The sequence below is a fragment of the Melospiza melodia genome, chromosome 2 (assembly GCF_035770615.1).
Source record: "Melospiza melodia melodia isolate bMelMel2 chromosome 2, bMelMel2.pri, whole genome shotgun sequence".
NCBI classification, from domain to species: domain Eukaryota; kingdom Metazoa; phylum Chordata; class Aves; order Passeriformes; family Passerellidae; genus Melospiza; species Melospiza melodia.
Window position 1 is genome coordinate 19119726 of NC_086195.1, and position 18715 is coordinate 19138440.

General features: G+C 40.7%; 1 long non-coding RNA gene across 1 annotated transcript in view; it reads left to right on the forward strand.

The window, feature by feature from the left end:
* Positions 1 to 634: 634 nt before the first annotated feature.
* The window catches only part of LOC134415079 (uncharacterized), a 30062-nt gene continuing 11981 nt past the window's right edge, over positions 635 to 18715 (forward strand). The window contains exon 1 of the long non-coding RNA XR_010026920.1: positions 635 to 983. This is a non-coding gene — a long non-coding RNA (uncharacterized LOC134415079). The remainder of the gene's footprint in view (positions 984 to 18715) is intronic.

Consider the following 18715-nt stretch of genomic DNA (forward strand, 5'->3'; position numbering starts at 1 on the left):
CAACCCTACAATGGAAGAGGGCTCAGAAGGCAAGCGATGGGCTCATGAAGCTCAGGGAAGAATGCAGGGAGTGACCACAGCTATTGCACCTCAGTGAGCTCATCTCAACACAAATAAAGCAGCTTTTGTTTTGGTAACTTCCTGGATCAGTTGAGTGGATCAGCTGATTCACCGATTGAGTTTCCTCTGAGTTAATCAAAAAAGTGTAAATGTCTTCTTGAGTTTGCAAGATCAGCGTGGGGAAAGGGTACACATGGCTCAGCACAGAGTATGGAAACTGAATGATCAATAAGATGAACTTCAAAGAGAGCAACATGCTTGAACTGCCTTCAACCTGTGCATTCCTTCCCTGTGACTGAGGATGCCAAACATGATGAAAGAATCCACAGGGAGACAGGAAATGGTAATGATATGTGCATTGTGTTCCAGTTGTGTGTTGCAATTACTGTATTCTGATTCATTCACATTGTTGTATCCCTCTGCTAAATCAAAATCCTAACATAAAAATCTTCAGATATTAAAAGCACTATTAAACATTAAACCCTCTCTGTGCCTAATTTTAAAAATAGACTGAGCAGAGAACATTGTACTTTGACACCGTGTCTTGGTTCTCCTCCTTATTTTTCACTGCTAAACCAAGCCTGCAAGAACTGAAAAGCCTCTTTGTTGTGTTCCCAATATTGCTTTCTCAAGGAAGCTACTGAAAAAGTCAGAAAAACTTTTGCACTGAGGAATTGCAGCGTGCACCATAACAGCTCTGCACAAGGACACGACCTACAGTAAGAGAGGTTCAAAAATTCCAATTATTCTAGCTGCTCTATTACCATACCTGAGACTGCACTGCCATGGTGTCTTTGAGAGGAAGCAGAATGTTCATCAATGATCACTCAGCTTCCTCCTGGAGTGAGCTGTCCTACTGGAGGAAGAATGGGATGAAGGAGCTCTTCTTCACCTAGCTGCTGTTGACATGTCTGGCCACACATGTGAGAATTGATTCAACTTTTATTCTTCTGTGAAATTTTCATGGCTATTCTAATGAATGCAAATTACTGCATATTTTTAAAATCTTGACAGTTCCTTTGCACCAGTAACTTCCTGAATCAATCCATTTTACTTCTTTATTCATTTTATACTAGAAGATTTTGGAGTAGGACTATCAAAATCTCAGGTGGCAAGCTTCAAAGGTGGGAAAAGTCATAACTAAGGCTCTCTGCATCATTAACTAAATGACAATATACTGATTTTTGTGAATTCTTATGATGCAGAGTTGGGAAAGCCTCATAAGCCTCACTTTAATTATAAGGATAAACTATTGACATGCTTTAGTTGTAATTACTTTCTTAGTCATGTTTATCTTTTCCTGAATCTATTTGAAATATATTTTCAGATATGTTCTTCAGATTTGTTTTCTGTCCTGTCCTTTTGGACAGAAGGCATCTGCCAAGTTCTGAGCTTAGAATTTGGGAGTTCTTGTCACAGCTTGGTTGTTGATTAACTGGAAGATATGTCTGTTTCTCAGTCTGTAGATAAGGACAACAATTTCTCAAAAATCACCTTTTAACAGTTTAAAAGGATCAGTTAACATTTGAAGATATAAACTATGTGGGAGAATAAAGTCTTTTTATTTGGAAGTCTTTTAAATATTATTGCTCACCAGAGGCAATTAGAACATGATGCACCCAGAGCTGTACTGAACTGTTTATGAACAGTTTATTTCTATAAGAAATAGAGTTCTGATTTTCTTCCAGTATTTTATGACTTACAGAAGGTTTTGTATAATGAAGGAATACTATTTTAAAGTTATAACAATGTTATGTCTTTATCAACACTGTACTTTGTTTGATATATTCCAGTCAAATAGTTTTAAATAGCACTTTTCCATTAAAAAAATGACATGAAATTAAGATGAAGCTGGAATTATTTCCAGAATACCTACCAGAAAGCAGTGGTCTATAACTGTGTTTAATTACTATTTTCTGCAGAGACATATTGTAAATTACTGAAAATTTACTGGTATTTGCTTTGTTGTATTTGGGAGTGAAATATTCATATGCAAAAAAACTGATTAGAACAGCCTACCTTCTGATTTCTCAATTACTATTCTCTGACAACTTCAGACTGTTTTCAGTGTACTACAAGCTTAGTTACATTGCATGACTGCATTATTCCCTGCAGATTTATATTCCTTATGGTCTTCCAAAGGCCAAGAGGCAACATTTGGTAATATTTACATTATGTGGTAGTCACATATGTTCAAGGAAGCAGTTGAACTACCACACTTATTTTGTGACAAGAATGACACTCAAATCATTCTGTAAAAGACAGATACAGTGTAAAATATATGCATTCAATAAGCAAATGAAATACACAGAGTCACATATGCAGGGATTTGATGTGCTAGGATCCCTCACACCCTCTTTGTTTACTGAAGCTGTTGAGTCAGTCAAAGTTTAAAATAATGTTAAGTGAGTCTTTAAGTCTCCAGGGACTTGGCAATGCTAAGTCCTGAAAATTTAGTCTAATGTCAAGCCAGCTGTGGTCAGCCCTCACCAAAAATTGCTTTTCCCTGAACTACTCATTTAAAATGTCAGCTGGCCAGCAACCAGCATGTATGCAATGCATTGTGTATTGACTCTGTGTAGCTGATAGGGAGCTTAACTTGATTGTCAAGGCAAACTTTGGAAACTTCCCAAACAGTGTCCTAACACCATGGAAAGATCAGGCTACTGAAATGGAAATAACTCCACAGCATAACATCATTTTTACTTGATTGTGTAAATACTAAGAGTACCTTAAAATTATGCCAGAGACAAGCTTGTTTCATTTAAGACCTATGTTATCTCCCTGAGAAAAAAATGCACTGTTTCTTCCTTTACACCGGGTTTGAAAAGGAAATACTTGTACAAAAGTATTTGCTTGAGTGTCTGCCAGGGAAATCTACCTCTTCTTTGATTAAAGATGCTGTGAGTTCCCAGAGAGAAGCACGGTAATCCTCAACCCTCACCCTGCACCTGTGTCTCTACACAAGCACTGCATGATGAGGTGGATGTACCTGCCATGCCCTCCTCTGGGACTACCTAGAAGTGTCTGAAATAAAGAGCAGACAAGGAGACAGAATTTAATTTTAGTTTTAGGTGTGTGCAGGACTTCACTCATTTCCTTGGGAAGGCCCACGGAATGGATGAGAGCTTCCATGTGTGCTGAGCATCTGGAGCCAGCACTGCACACAGCTCCCACTGGGCAGACACCACCCTGCTTTGCCTCCAGGGGCTGCAGTGCCGGGCAAATCTGGCCACCATGGCTCAGCAGATGATTCTTCTCTTGCACCTGGCTGTGTGACACACTACAATGGAAATGGTCTGTTATCTCCAGGGAAGACAGACCATATTGAGAACAAATGAGCTAAAGGTGAATTAGGTCCAACAAGCTCTGCTAGATCTAAGGGATTTTTTTTTCAATTTCAATGTTTTTATATGACATGATTAAAAATGGCAATCTTTTCACACCAATCCTTCCTTCACATGATGGAGCATGATAGATTTTCTCCAGATTCTGTATATTTGTATTTCCTAAAGCTTTTAGCAGGCTTACTTGAATCTCTCTTTGCCCAGAATGGTGGTTGTTTTTTCCCAGAATAGTGAAGTTGTTTCACAATCACTGGCAGACATAAGGCCAATAAGATAACAATTCCCACATACTTCACATTCCAATGTCTTGGAAGGGAGCTTTTAGATATGGTTTCTTAAAAGCAGTTGGAGGTTTGAATTAAAATGTCCCTAAATGTGGCTCCAAGTCTCAGTCCATTTCTTTAAACACTGAGTAATACTGGTGTGTTGACAGAGTATGGCAATACAAATCCATTAGTAAAAGTCAGCCTCTGTCAATAGAAAGCAAGAAACTCTTGTATGCAGCTGCAGCAGATAAAAAAATCAAAACCCCAAAATGGCAAGAAAAGGAAAACCTAAAAGGTAGAAACTCCTAATTTTCAAACAAATTAAGAAGGACATTTCTTTTATACATGCTTTTGCCCAATCTAACACAAAACTTCCAAGGAGTAGGAGTTCACATGCTAATTCCCAGTCTTCTCACAATGTCATTCCTCTATCAGTGTGGCAATTTATTTTTTTTCAAACAAAACCCCCTTTTTTGCTTTCAAAGGAGAGATTGCCTCATCATCCTTAAGCAAACAAAGCAGACTACTTTTATTTTAGTGTTTTAAGTAGAACTTGGTAAAACATAAGGTTTTTCCTCTTAGGCGTAACATTCTGCACTGTCAGTACTGGAAATCCTGAGAAAGGGTTTATACTTACTCCAGAGTGCACTAGGGAAGAACACTGGTCATTCCACTTGTGTACAGAAAATGACCATTTCAAAGCACCCCTTTTTAAGGCAAAGGGGTTAGCCAGGTTAGCCAGTTTAGCCTTGTGATCACTGTGGGACTTAAAACTTACTTGTAGTGTATGAGAATCTCACATGTATGGAAATTCACATCTGGCACTGCAGGTATGTTGCAATGCAGAGATATTGCATGAAGCTTTTTCTTGCTTCTCCTTCATTTCTGTCATATCAGAGTATTTGCAATTGGGCGTTTGGTGATAGAAATTGGTCATGGGGGCCATTCTCCATCAGGGGAGGTGTTATGTTTCAGTATGGTGATTTGGCTTAATAAGGTAGTTAGGCTTTTACAGTGGTTTTTCTTTTCCTGTTTTCAATGGTGATACGTGTTTACCTTAGCGAGAACAAGGTCAAAAAAAAAAAAAAAAAAAAGAAAAAAGTGTGGTTTGCTGTGGTCAGTTGTTAAGTTCCTGAGGAAGTTCATTCCATGGTTTGTGCGTTATCTCCAGGAGAGCTCTCCCCTGCAGAGTTACCCTCTGCTACAGAATTCCTTTCTGCTTAAGCCCTGATGTTAGCTGCAGCTCTCACCAGAGAATTTGAGCTGGTTTTTTGGATTTACTCAACCTGAGCCACAAAGTGCCTTGAAGGTTTTGCAGTTGCATAGATTGTCCGTGGGAAGTGGTGTCAAAAGCAGCCCCTCTAGCCTGTGCTGATGAACAGAAAGGTCTCTGTTAACAGCAGATCTCTTCAGCTTATCTTTAGTGGGTGTTGTTTCAACAGGCAGGGACATTCCAGCAAAACACAAAGACACGGTTTTACCTATCTGTCAAAAAGAAGTAATTTTTTTCTCAAGGCTCAAAACCTCCTGAATTCTTTGTGATAATGTTGATTGATTAATTAAAAGGGCACAGGCATCTTGCAGGGCACCTCTATGCAGAAACATTGGGGCTGGGATCTGATGGAATGAATCAATGCAGTGCCAGCTTTGGCTAAAGGCAAGCATAGGGACACCTGAAGGCCTTGGATGGATGGCTGCCTCCAAGCTGCAGACCAGGTGACTCCAAACACTCAAGGGGTGGCATGGGAATACCATGGAACTCCATGGGAATTAAGAGACCTTACTGTCTAGGTCACTGTCTTCCACTTAGAAGACAATTGACTCTGAGGTTTCCAGCTGAGACTTAATGCCACCTGGGCAAGAGGAAGCCTATTGGGCACTGTGTAATCAAGAATAAAAGTGTGCAGGAATCAAAGATTACATAAGAAAATGTAAGCCTGCTTTTGTAACCTGATGAGGAAGCCACTTACTATTGAAAGCTGGTCTTGTAGTCAGGTAAATTCCAATTTATCTTCAGAGTTGAATGCTTTTGATATGGAGCAGAAACCCAAAATAAGTCAGCCCCTTGGCTCAAAGTGGAGGCAGTGGTTGAGTTTTAGAGTTGAGTGTTACTCAATTACTTTATGTGGGTTATCTGATTATTTCAGGAGAGAGAGTGAACTGAACTTTAGCTCCCATTGTCAAAAATGGCAAATTCTTCTCTCATCCTAATGATTCTGTCACTTCCCCTAACTTGAATCTATCCCAACTCCCTGTGATTTGAGTTAGCTCATCAGTTCCCTCTTTCCTTCCAACATAACCTGTCTGAGCAAGTTTTTACTGTGCAAATTAATTGGACTGGGTTATGGAAGATCCAGTGAGCCCCAAAGCTGTTGTGAAGACATGGTGGGACCATGTGGCTGCAAGTGTGGGAGAGGAAGAAGAGAGGTAATTTGGTGGGAGGGTGCATTTACTGAGTGATTAGATACACTGCACAGCTAAGATAATGTACTGGTTTTGCAGAGAAGGATTAGGATGCTCTGTATGTACCAGACCACCACAGGTTTCCCTGAAAGTGGAAAACAAGGGGGGAGGACTGTTCCTTGCCTGAACAGACTTGTTATATTGATTTCTTGTGAGCTGCTTCCAAATATAGGAATCGACATGGCTACTGTTTTTGACTTTTGCCACATTATATAAACCTTTTATGAGTTTGTATATTATGCTTTACTCTCAGGGTCGGCAAGGACCTTAGTCTCTTATAGACATGAAGTCTGTGCTGTCCATTCATTTGTTATTGGTTATGATGGCATACAAAATACATTTCAGCTTTTTCCCACTTGTTTTGGTTTGTCTACAATTTGCTCTGTCTTCTTCCATTCACTGGCCACAGGTGATGTGCTCTGGCACCTCTGGGAGCAGAGTTTTGCTGTACCAGTGCCACAGGTGTAGCCCAGCAGGACGCCTCTGGCACAGGCACATTTTCTGTGAGGTTGCTGGCACCATGGGTGACTCTGGCAGCCCCTCCTCTTACATGTTCCAGCTATTGCTGCCAGTTTTAGGCTGTTCTGTATGCAGGATCACTGTTGCCTCTAACTGTTGGGTGAAAGAATGGATGAACTATAGCCAGGGTGTGTTTTGGAGTTGGAAATTTCTTGGCTACTTTTCTTTTATGAATTGCATCAGGACAACTGATTTTTCATTGTGAAAACATCCCAGAATGCTGAATAAACACCCTACAAGTCTTAAGAACTCAGATTTTCTGTACCAGCTTGTTTTTTTTTTCTTATGGGGTTTCATCACTCAGGTTGAAAGGGCCTTTAAAACAGAAAGTTTCAATTTCAGTTCTCATATGGCAAGGTGTTGTCATAAAAGCACTCACAAAATAGCCACAGCTGCTGATTGTCACACACTTGGGCTGCCAGGGCTCAGAATCACATTGAAAATGCTTGGAAGTTTTCAGCACTTACAAATTTGTGCTGAGCCTCTTGCTCTGAAGCATCTTTAGCCCAAACACTGAGCCTTTGACAAGATACATACTCTGTACTTTGGGCTAAATCTGAACATATTCTATATTACCTCCCTGGAAGTTATAGTGAATAATTGTCTTTCATTTCTGTTTGGTATTAAACCTTATCTAACTAAAATGTGAAGGAGAGCATTTTAGAATCACAGTTTTTATTCAGCTGCTCTGAAAACCTTCACATCACTAAATTAACCTTTATTTATGTTAAATCTCTTTATTCATGATTGCATATTTTTTCTTTCCCCCCCCCCCCCTGAAATTTCTTCATCTTTAGTACAAATATTTCAAGTACTCTGTTGCCACCATGCAGTCCAGTTTGGAGCTGATTTGACAGGGTGTGGACATTCATGCTGCACTTCCCTTCCTCTCACAGCATAGCCTTTACATCTGGAATCATGTTTCTTGTGTGCATGCTATCAATTCCAAATGTAGAATTGTGTTCTGCCTCTCTATTAAGAGCATTTGTTTGCAGTTTGATACTCACATAAGCGTTTCTGCCATGACGTTTGATAGATTTTCAGGGAAAGGAATATATCTGGGCTCTGGAAATACTGATGCAGAACCAGCCATCTACTTGTGAGACCTTTTATTTTGAGTTACTTGTCCAAATACAATTCTCAGGGATCAGAAATCACTGCCTGTAAAGTTGCACCATTACTTAGGAGAACTGAGAATTTATTGAAGCTTGCATAATTACTGCATAATTGAAATTGTTTTACCACAAAGGAACCTTCACTGTTTGTTAAAAGAAGACTGACACATGTCTCTTTTAAACATTTTAGCCTTTTTGTCTTCAGTGGTCTTTAATGAAAGAGAGAGAAAAATGGAAAAGAAGGAAATATTTTCCTCCAAGGTACACTCTGTAAATAAAAATTACTATTGCCTACAGAGGGGAAGGATCTTTATGTGCAGTTGTTGTTATAAAATTGGAGTTTCTAGGACATCCAAAGTAAAATTTATCATTAAATATAATGAACATATCCAATGTAGATTCTAGGATTTTTGTATTTCTTTTTTATGATGCCAAATGGCAATACCCAGTCAAGTAAAATGTGACCAGCAATGAAGCAATGTCTCATTTGTTGCTTTGCAGCACAGCACAGAAGGCTAATTAGAAGAGAGGCAAAAAGTAGTCCAGAACAACCAGCCTATGACAGCATCTTGAAAAGGCCAAAATGCCAGAGTTCCTCTACTTTTTGAGGTTCCAATTATGACAACCTAGTCTTGCACTTTGCAGCTTGTTAACAGAATAAACACTGTTTGCAGTAGAGGTAGCATAGGAAAGCAGCCTGACATTCCATTTGCTTATCCAGGGATGTCAAAACCCAGGAAGATGTTGCTGATTTACACTGAACCTCAGGGAAAAATGCAAGTGGACAGGTGCAGCCCTTGTCCTTTAGGATGGTGCAAAGGAAAGTTTATAAAGTCATTGTGGAACAAGGCAGTAGAACCCAGTGTTCTCTCTGCCCCAGCACCAGAACGCAGTCCAAAGCAATGACACCTCTGCAGGATATGCTGTTGATTAATGGTGATTCATAAATAAATGGGAAAGAATGAAAGAAGATGAAGCAGCAGACTAGAAAGAGAAGGCTAGTGCTAGAAAGAGAAGGCAGCACCACTAAGCATAGAAAAAATGGCCTGGCACTATCACCTAGATCATGCCAGGGAGCTGGGAAGATGCAGGGAGCTTTTGGACAGAGCACTGACTATGAAAGACCCTTGGTAAAGCAAGGAGAGAGAAGGTCTTGTGCTCTTTTACTCTTGCTGCCTTCAATAATAAAATCAAGCAATATAAGCATCTGATAAAGTAGATTTTTATCATAGATATGGGGTCCTTAAGTTCTCATGCTCCAGTCAGTCCTGCAGGGCTTATATCTTCAACTGCCCTTGGAGAGCTAGAGGTTGGCAATGTTAGGGTTAACAAACTTACAGCCAGGAGACATCTATTCTTTTCTACATTTAAAGGAAATTTGAAGCAGGAAAATTGAAGGGTGATTTCTGAGCAGTATTAGAAAACAGCCTGTTAGTGTCTGAGTATGAATACTCACTGTTGACAGTCCATTGTAAAGGCAAACAGTGCAGTGCCTCATCACATTCATGTTTGCTCCCTCTCACAATATCTGTATTCCCTTTCAGCTCTGCCATGCATGCAAAACCTTGGCATTCTGCTGACCCTCTCCAAGGCTCAGACTTGGGGTATGAAAGGTCCCTTTAGTGTCAGTGAGAACCAAGGCCAAGACCATTGCAAATCTTCTCTCCTCACCTTCAGCATCATCTCCCACAATGTGTTGTTCTGTACATTTGGTGGTTTACCTGGGAAGCAGCTATGGGAGCAGCTATAAGGGCTTTGCTATGTGTGTGTTCATCTGGCATCTCCCTCAGAGATGCAGAGAGGAGGAGGAGAGTTGCCCTCGTGTTCCCAGTCTTTCACACCTTCAATCATGTCTTTGTACATTGATATTTACTTCTCTAGAGGCTTGCTCCAGTTTGCCATGCAGTGTGGCAGGTGAAAAAGCTAGGCCTTTGAAGCTGTACAAATTCAGTGCAGCTATTTTGGGGAGCTGAAATCATGATGGGACAATATTGTAGGGGTTTGGACTTAGCAGTGGCTACAGCTGTGACACCTTGCTTGGTCCTGGAGAAGAAAGGACTCTGCAGAAGAGGAAAAGGAAGAAAAGTGCAGAGGAGAACAGAAGAACATTTACAATCCAAATGAGGAGACAAAGATTGAGACTTTTTATCATGGAGGAAAAGTCAGCATGGGTAGTACAATGGAAATATAAAAACAATGAATGAATTAGATATGCTATTCCTATGTTCATGGCTAGGATGGTAAGATCTGAATGATTACTTGGTACTTGTGGCTTATTGTTATTAATTCCAGACTCTTTTGTAGTAGTCTTTCTATAAGTGGGCCTCAAAATGCTTAATAAAAAATGTATTTTTTTCCAGGTTAATAAACACTGGATATATGTTAGGCATATCATGAACTGTGTAGTAAAAATCAGTGACTCTGAAATGCCTGAAGAAAGTAATACTTTTTGTGTCTACTATGAACGCCCCCATTACAGAGAGAAGAAATTTTTGTAAATCACTTAACAATATTCAGATTTCCCACTTGAGACATGATCAGTTGCTGAAGTTTTAGAATATGCTAAGCCTTTACTTTCTGAAAATAATGTACTTTCCATTTGACATGTGAAAACAGTGATCACATTACAAAAATTTAAATCAGAGCATTTATGAAAGAAATTTAAATTGTTTCTAGAAAGCCTCTATTGTGAAGAGTGTGCAAACATATGGATAACATAAGAACAAGTTTGACCTTGAAACCTGAAACCAAATGTTGAACTGATGGAAAATGTTTATTTAACTTGGGGAAAAAAACTTTACCTGCATCTGCAATTTCTAATCTCTGTGCACAACAGAAATATTCAAAATAACACAGGGAAGAAATTACACCATCAATTTTCTGATACAAACAGAACATGGACATAGCTCAAAAAATATGTGCTCTTCTGAAATATAATGTGATTCATCACTCAGTGCATGCTAATCTAAAGTGTTCCTCTGCACACTACAGATATAATCCAAAGTAGAAGGGGAAAAAAAGCTGTTTGCAACAGCAATGGCAGATTTTCTTTATGAACCTTTGTAACAAATATATATTATTAACTTTTAGGGTCTTGCTATTATAGCCTTTTTTAATATACATTTTCCATTTTGATTGGTTTATTTTACATACAACAGGAATGAACACAAATCAAAAGAATGGTTTGCAGCTTTGGTCCCAAGGAGAGACTGAAATGCTGAACTACTTTATAACCTCTGAATTTTAAACATTTTAAGCCCTTTCTCACCAAAGCTGATTGTCTTTGCACCAGGAGGCTCTTGGGAAACACACAGGGTTTTTCCAGGAGCACGTGTCCATCAGGAAGTGGGACAGCAGAAACTCTCACTGTGCAGGGGGAGTGCAGCACTGTCTTATGTGCACATTTCACCTGGCACTAAGGAACAAGGAATGCCTGTATGGTCCATGGAGACTTCTCCAAAAGGAACATGGAATTGTATCTGTGGCATTTGTGACCTGGTCAGAAATGAGATAGCATCATACTTATTGAGTATGTATTAATCTGTTTGCTGACTTTCATGTGTGTATTGATATTAATCCATTTTATCAAATTGGTAATTAGCATTTACCTAAACCAACCTTTTGACCACTTAGACTAAAGAAAATTCTAGTTCTGTACTTGAATGTAAGATTTTAATTGGTTGTCCTCAACTATTTTGTGTCTTCTCATAGAACAACATTGGCTATATCTGATTTTATCTTATTTACAGTGGCATTAATCAAGGCTGTGAATATTGAAGCCAATAGCATTATAACAGGATTAGACTGGGAAAGGTGAGATAAGAAGCAAGCAATAGAACTCTGTATTGTTCAGAGCTGTTTTTCTGACACAAATGAGTATTTAAAGAGCTACAGGAACAAGAGTGTGCCCAAGCTTTTAGAAAGAGCTATGGGTAGAGTGCAATAGTTACACAGAAAATATATCTGTAGACTTATAGAGACAAAAGGGTTAAGTTCCCTTTTTGCAGTTATTACTAGAACACCAAGTGTTATAGAAATTACTGTCTTGAGCTTGATCCTGATCTCCTTGGTTATGAACTGGGAGAGCTGCCTGGCTGTGAACATGCTGGGAGATTAGACTGAGGCTGTTTTCCTAAAATATGTAATTTGTCATAATCATGCTTCAAAACACCACACCCATTCTTCTAATTTTGTGTGGGTTTTTTTTTGGAACTTATCTGCCCACCTGAATGTTACAGGGTTTTCCATATTTCAATATGTAGAAAACAGTCACAGGGTCACAGGGACAGTAATACCTTCCTGCATTTTATTACCGTATACAGAAAGAGGAATAAGAGGGGCAACTCCCACATCCTAATGCCTAGCCTGTGAGTGCTTGTGCTTAATGAAGACAAACAAACTATCCTTGTTTCTGGATTAATGTATTGTAGGAATGAAATAGCCTGTACCATCCACTCCTGCACCCCATTGGCACTTTCTGACATTCCCCAAGATTGTTTTGCAGTCAGCAAGATGCCCTGTTGATGATGATGATTCTCTTGCTCAGTTCTGTCTTAATGCTGGAGCCCCTCTGCCCTGTGCCCAAGAGAGACCAGAGGACAGGCCAGGTCTGTACACAGACCTGGGCAAATACAGCTGGACCAAGGCAGCATTTGCCAAAAATCCCCTTTGACACCACACAGTTTAGCTGAAGGGTCCAGGCCCCAGCACTTCTATATGCTAAGCTGAATGATATTTTTGAATGATACAGCCTCACGTGGATGCTGAATGGCAAATCCTTATGTGGGCAAGGAGAGAAGCATTTTCCAGTTAAGTGTAGCTGCTCGTAGCTATGTATAGCACTCATTCTGTTGTACAAGCCTCGTTTGTTAAACAGTGTTTGGACTGTGCTTTTGGTAACACAGCTACGACAAGACCCTTGGTATATCACTGGGTGTTACAGCAGCAGTGGAAAGGAAAAAGATGAAAAGGCAAAATACCTTCTGGGGCTGAGTGTGAAGAAGCCCTGGCACCAACCCTTCTGCTTACAGCTGCTACCCCCAGCTCTGAGCACACCATCCTGTGAGCATCAGCCGTGTTTGCAGTTGGGCAGAAATATCTGTTTCAACAGTTATGGTGAAAACCTCAGAAAGAAGCTTTTCCTACAGACTGATCTGATGGTCTCCTCTGGCCCTGCCACGAAGGTGCAGCTGTTTCTGATGCAGGCCTGGGCTGTTGCCTTCCTGCACTTAGGCAATTGAGCCTTTCCCATGTCAGCACCTTTTTATTTCAGCCTGTTTGATAGAGCTGTTGTACTTCTCACATGAATGGCCATTACCTGGGAAATTCAGACTCCCTGGGGAGGGAGCACAAATGGAAATGTGGGTGGATGTGTGAGAGAGAGAGTTTCATGCCTTACCTCTGGCCAGTTGAAGACACTGACGTTCCCAAACTCACTCAGGAGTTAAAGGGATACTTGGGCAGACTGTCAGTACTAGAAATGTGGATGTCATTTTTTCAGCGCTGTGAAATATTCCCCTTTCCCTCAGGCTGCAGGGTGGAATCTCAATTGCCCTGAGTTTAATAGAGACACTTGGAATTTGATGTTGGTTATTTTTCTGCTAATATTCTTTAATTTTCATCAGTTTCTAACTGATTTCTGATATGGAAAGCCACGTGTGTGTTGATGTGAATTTAAGAGGGTTGAAATTCAAATGTAATTAATAGATGGGCAAAATCATGGAAAATTAACATAAGTAGAATTAGTATGGCTGTTTCTAAACTACTTCTTCATTAGCTCCTGGGAAGGAGTAGGTGTACAGTTTTAAAGCATGAGGAAGCACCATGCAGTTGGAGGGCAGGCAGTTGATCAGGCTGCAGCGCTGTGACATGGTGCCTTGTGAGCAGAGATCAACACCCATCATTTCAGCTTCCCAGATCAGTCCCCACTCTCCTGCATGCTCTCTAACCACTCCTTCAAAAGCATTTTTAAACTCCAGCCTGTTGGAGACTCACAGGCTTCATGTGACCACAGAAGCCTATACACAGGCACATATGCATAAAGAGCAATGAAATGATAACTATTTCACTCTGTCATTTAGTGCTTATAATTTAGAAGAGATTATTCATCTTGGTTTTGCTTTGACAGAAAAGCAGTGGATTTAAAAACAAATTAATGTATTTTCCCAGTTCAGAAGGTTAAGAAAAATCCTGTGCCTGTGGGGGGAGAAAGAGGAAAGAACAAGAAATAAAGGAGGGGGAAGGAAAAAAGAGAAAGTGTGTCCAAGTGTGGATTTCAGAGGGATAACTCCAGCAGCCTCATTCTTCCCTCATTCCCTTCTCCCTTCCTCACTCCCCCACCCCTTTGTGTGCTAAAGTTACAACCCAAGGACTTGGAGGCATTTCAAAGGAGCGTCACTAATGAAGGCCACATGTGCTCTGCTGCTCTGCTCGGTGCAGAACAAAGCCAAACTGTGAGAGCCTTCTCCCCACGGGGCAAAAACCAGGCCATACTCCCATCCTCTGCTACCCACCCACAGTTTATGAGTGAGGCTTTCTCAGGTAAGCACCACTTTGCATTCGAGCAGTTTCAGGAGGAAATCAATCATCTTTCCAATGGAACAGAAAGGCAGAGAGCTGTGTCTGCTTCACCAGAACATCAGCAGCAACACCCAAACACCCACGCACAGACGCTGCTGCAGCCTTCGGCCTCGGTCCTTGCACAGCAGCAGCAGCAGCACCTTCATTGGAGCATTTTTGCCTGCCAAATCCATCCATAATTTTGCTCCCAAAACCTTTTGGCATTAGAGAAGCCAGCAGCAGTGGAAAAGGATGTGTTAGGACACAAAGGATCTGCCCAGAAGATATCTACCCACAAGCTGACAAACTCACGAAGGCTTGACCATAGAGCAAGATAAAAGCACCCACAGATAAAAGCCCAGCCATGCTGGCAGCCCTCATGGACATAACCCTGCTGCTCTCTCCAACAGCTGAGTGCTCTGGTGGAATAAATAAAGATGAAGAAAAGATAAAATAAGCAAACAAAACTGAGACACATCAAAGCCAGTGTGAAGTAGTGGTTGCTGCTAAAGTTGTACCTATTTTCTGTCAGGAAACTCTTCCGCCACAACTGTCTTTCAGAGCCATTTCTGGTTACCAACAGTGGAGAGGTTTGTTTCTATAACAAATGTATTCCTGTGGATGAAACCACTAGGATTAAAAATAAATGGGAAGAGGGAAGTGGATTCAATGAAAAAGTGGCTGCAAAGGAAGAGAAGTGACCTCTCTGTGTTGGTTAGCAAGAAAAAAAAATAGTGGAAGCATTTGAAGGATCATATGACTTTCTATAAAATCACTTTTAAGTATAGGATTAAACCATAATATATATGGGAGATGACATAGTCTGAGGATGGTTGTTTGTTCATAAATGATCTAAGGTTAACAAAGCATTCCAGGGTTTTATGAAAGTACTTTTAAACAAATAAATATTACCCTGCAGTGTTTACAAGCTAAGCACTTCAAAATAATGCATGAGAACTTGAGAGGAAAACTGATTGAAATCCCATGATAAACTATTTTGTTTAATTGCCTAACCTCATGGCACCCAAGAAAAGTAGATACAATAAATAATGAAAAAATGTCAAATTTAAAATTTCTAATATATTCAATCATCCAAAGTTCAATTTGGTAATCAACATGGAGCTCGGAAAATATTTCCGTCCTGGAAATTTCTTTTTAAAACAGTATGTGGACCTTTGTTTTAAACAATATTGAAATGGTTGAGCTTTCTTTTTACAGCGAAAGGTGACATTATTTATGCAGACAGAGGGATTGCCACGGCCCTTGGGCAGTTCTTTGAAGCCTTGCCAGGCTGCAGTCTGTTCATCAAAAAGGCATCCTAAACATTTCTGCTGCTTCTGGACGTCTGGATGCCTCTTCTCACCACTGCTGGTTTGTTTTTTCTTTTCTTTTCTTTTCCTGAGTATGTTGTCTGACTTCCAAACACATCATCGTGAGGTCCTTAGATCTAAACCAGCTGTGAATTCTTTCACTACTGATAAAATTAGATTGATTAGAAGAGGGCTGTACTTCTGGGGAAAGGAGAACACAGTTCTGGAGTATGGTAATGAACAGAAGGCAATGGGGAGCTCTTCTGGAATCCTTCCCACTTGGCTAAAAAGGGATCTTTGTAGATCTGTTCTAAAAGCCTCTTCACTCAGGGGTCCAGGGCTGCTGCCACACTGCTGCCCAGGCAGGGGTCAGAGGGCTCAGTCTTCTGGCTGGTTTTCACTCGTATCTCTGAGATCAGCTGGGGTTTTTGGGGTGGACTGATGCTGTTTTTCTGGTTTGCTTAGTGAGCCAAGCAAGGCACAAGGAGACAGAATCAAAGTAATCCTAGTTGTCATTGACTGCCCTAAGTTCACTCAGTGTAACATTTGTTGCCCTTATTTCTTCTGACTCCAAATGAAGCTGATCTCTGATGTTTTTTCAATATTTAATTTTTTAGGGGTGACTGGCTTTCCAGAGAGGTTTGCCAGTGGTTAAATGAAAGAAAATATGTAAAGTGGAGAAAAATAAATCATTTTAGCCCAATTTCCAAACTGCTTCTTTGAATATTCTCATTGTGCAATAGATACAGCTTTCACCACTAAGTTCCACCTCATTTTTAAGGTTGACCTAACTAGCCTATTTTCTGCAGTGAGCAGAGGCCATGGAAATGTCATTTCTGTGAGGCCAGCCCCAGGCACGGCAGTGCTGGCTGCCAAGAGCTGCTGACACCAATCCCATAAGCATTGTCCCAGCATGGGCTGCTGCCTCTGGCACTGCTCCTCTGGGCCATTTTACACACTGGAATGAGCAAGACACCAACTGACTCCACAGTCTGTTGGATCTGTGTCAAAATTAACCTCTCTCTGCAGAGCCATGCTTTGGGTGTTGGCAAAGTCCCTTCTGTAACATGTCACAAGCGCTGCTGTGCACAGACACAGATGACACTGCAATGCAATGTGTGTAAATGCATTTCCCACATCCACAGCAGATTCAAATGTAGATACACATGTGTCAGGAGGCAGGTTTGTTTGAAAACAGCTATCTTTTAATGAAGGGGGAACTAATAATACAATATTACAAATATTGTAATATTACAAACCACCAAGGTGGTGGTTAATTAATTTTACTCCTGCAATAGTGATGTGCAAGAGCTTGTGAAGTGATAAAGCATTTTGCATCTTTAAGGACAAAGGTTGTCACAGCAGTATTGGCTGTGGAAGCAGCCCAGTTGATTCAAACAGCAGTAGCATTTTCTTTAAGTGAAGATGAGATTTGAAGTTTTGTTTTGTGACTCTTCAACCCGTTTTTGTCAGAAATTCTATCTCTTGCCTCATAACAGTCACTAGCATTCCCCTATCTCTTTAAACCATGGTACTGACTCAGTCTGTTTGGAGACAGAAAGCTATTTTGACTTATAAGTTCAATTCCTGTTGACTCAAAAGGGAGGAAGAAAATGCTGAAGCTGAGAATGAAAACATTTTTTTATTCCAGGAGTTACTAACAGACAAATGCCATTAAGGAACGTATGGCATTTGTCCACAAACTTTTAAAAATATTTTTTCAGGTCTGAGGTTCAGCCCTGCATGTATTTTCTAGCAGATGTTGCCATGAAGACAAGTGAATCTGGATGTGGTCTTTGCTTCGCCAATCATATGAGGCAGCTTTCTTCTTGCTTGGGATCTCAGAATGGAGCTAGAGCAAGGTTTATGTGTCATCCAGTCCTCATCAAGGCATCCGCAGAATGTCTGTCATCAAAATGAGAGCAAGCTCTCACTTCCTCAACCATTTGGCCAAAAGGGGAATAATTCAGTTATGCTGGCAGGGATTTCTTTTTCCAGCAGACTGTGGTTTTTGCAGTTCAACATTATGGTTTCAAAAATCTCTGTCATAGATGTATGTAAAGATGATGGAAAGTGGGAAAGGAAAAATGCTGCTCAGACATGATAAGAAAACTGGTCACCATCACTGGTCACTGGTGAGGTTCAGATCAGGGCTGATGTCTGTAAAGCAGGAGCCTCTCAGAGAAAGGCTGGCCAGTGGATTGGATGCAAACTAAGACCTCTCTCCTCCCACCATCACACCACTTCAGCAGCTCAGTTCTTGAGACCTTTTAGCTGAGGGTCACAGGAGCATGGGGCTGAGAAGGGCTGTTTGGGTCTCTCCTCTTAAGCCATCATATCTTTCTTGTTCCTGGCAGTGGAAATATTTTTAGCTCAGTTGGTTATGGCATGGTGCTAATAACACCAACATTGTGGGTTTGATCCCCATATAGGCCTCTCACTTAAGAGTTGGATTTGATGGTCCTTGTGGGCTTCTTCCAACTCAGAGTATTCTGTGAAGACCTCATCCTTCTGCTGCAGGAGTCCTCCCTGTGCAGATTTGGGTCTCATCCATGTATGAACCAGAAATGCTTCAAAGTGTGACTGTTCCATTCCTACCTCCTCAGCAGAAAAACTCATCTCCAGGGAGATGGGAATTTCATGTGTGATAATTTAGCTGTCTTCCACCAGCCTTTGGGCATTGAATATCAAGTATAGCAAGTGTTCTTTCCCATGCTAATGTACTCACTGCCTTTCTACCCTGCAGCGCTGTTTGTTAAGGTATTTCAACTCCCTGTGCTGCATGTCCATGAACAAGGAAAGTGAGGGGGATAGATCATGCAAGGCTTTTTAAGCAATAGATTACATCCTGTGCTGAAAATAAACTTTTGTGCTGTCAAAACGCGTATTGAGGTGGTCATCTTAAAAAAGAACAGCTCTGTACATTTTTCATCCTGATTGTGGATGGATGTGCTTGAAGTCCTAAATTATCTGCTGGGAGGCAGAGAGGGAGACAATGGATGGATGGACAGTCAAGCCAGCTCCCTTTCAAAATTGGGCATTTGCTGGAGGGCTTGCCAAGAGCAGTGCCCATAAGC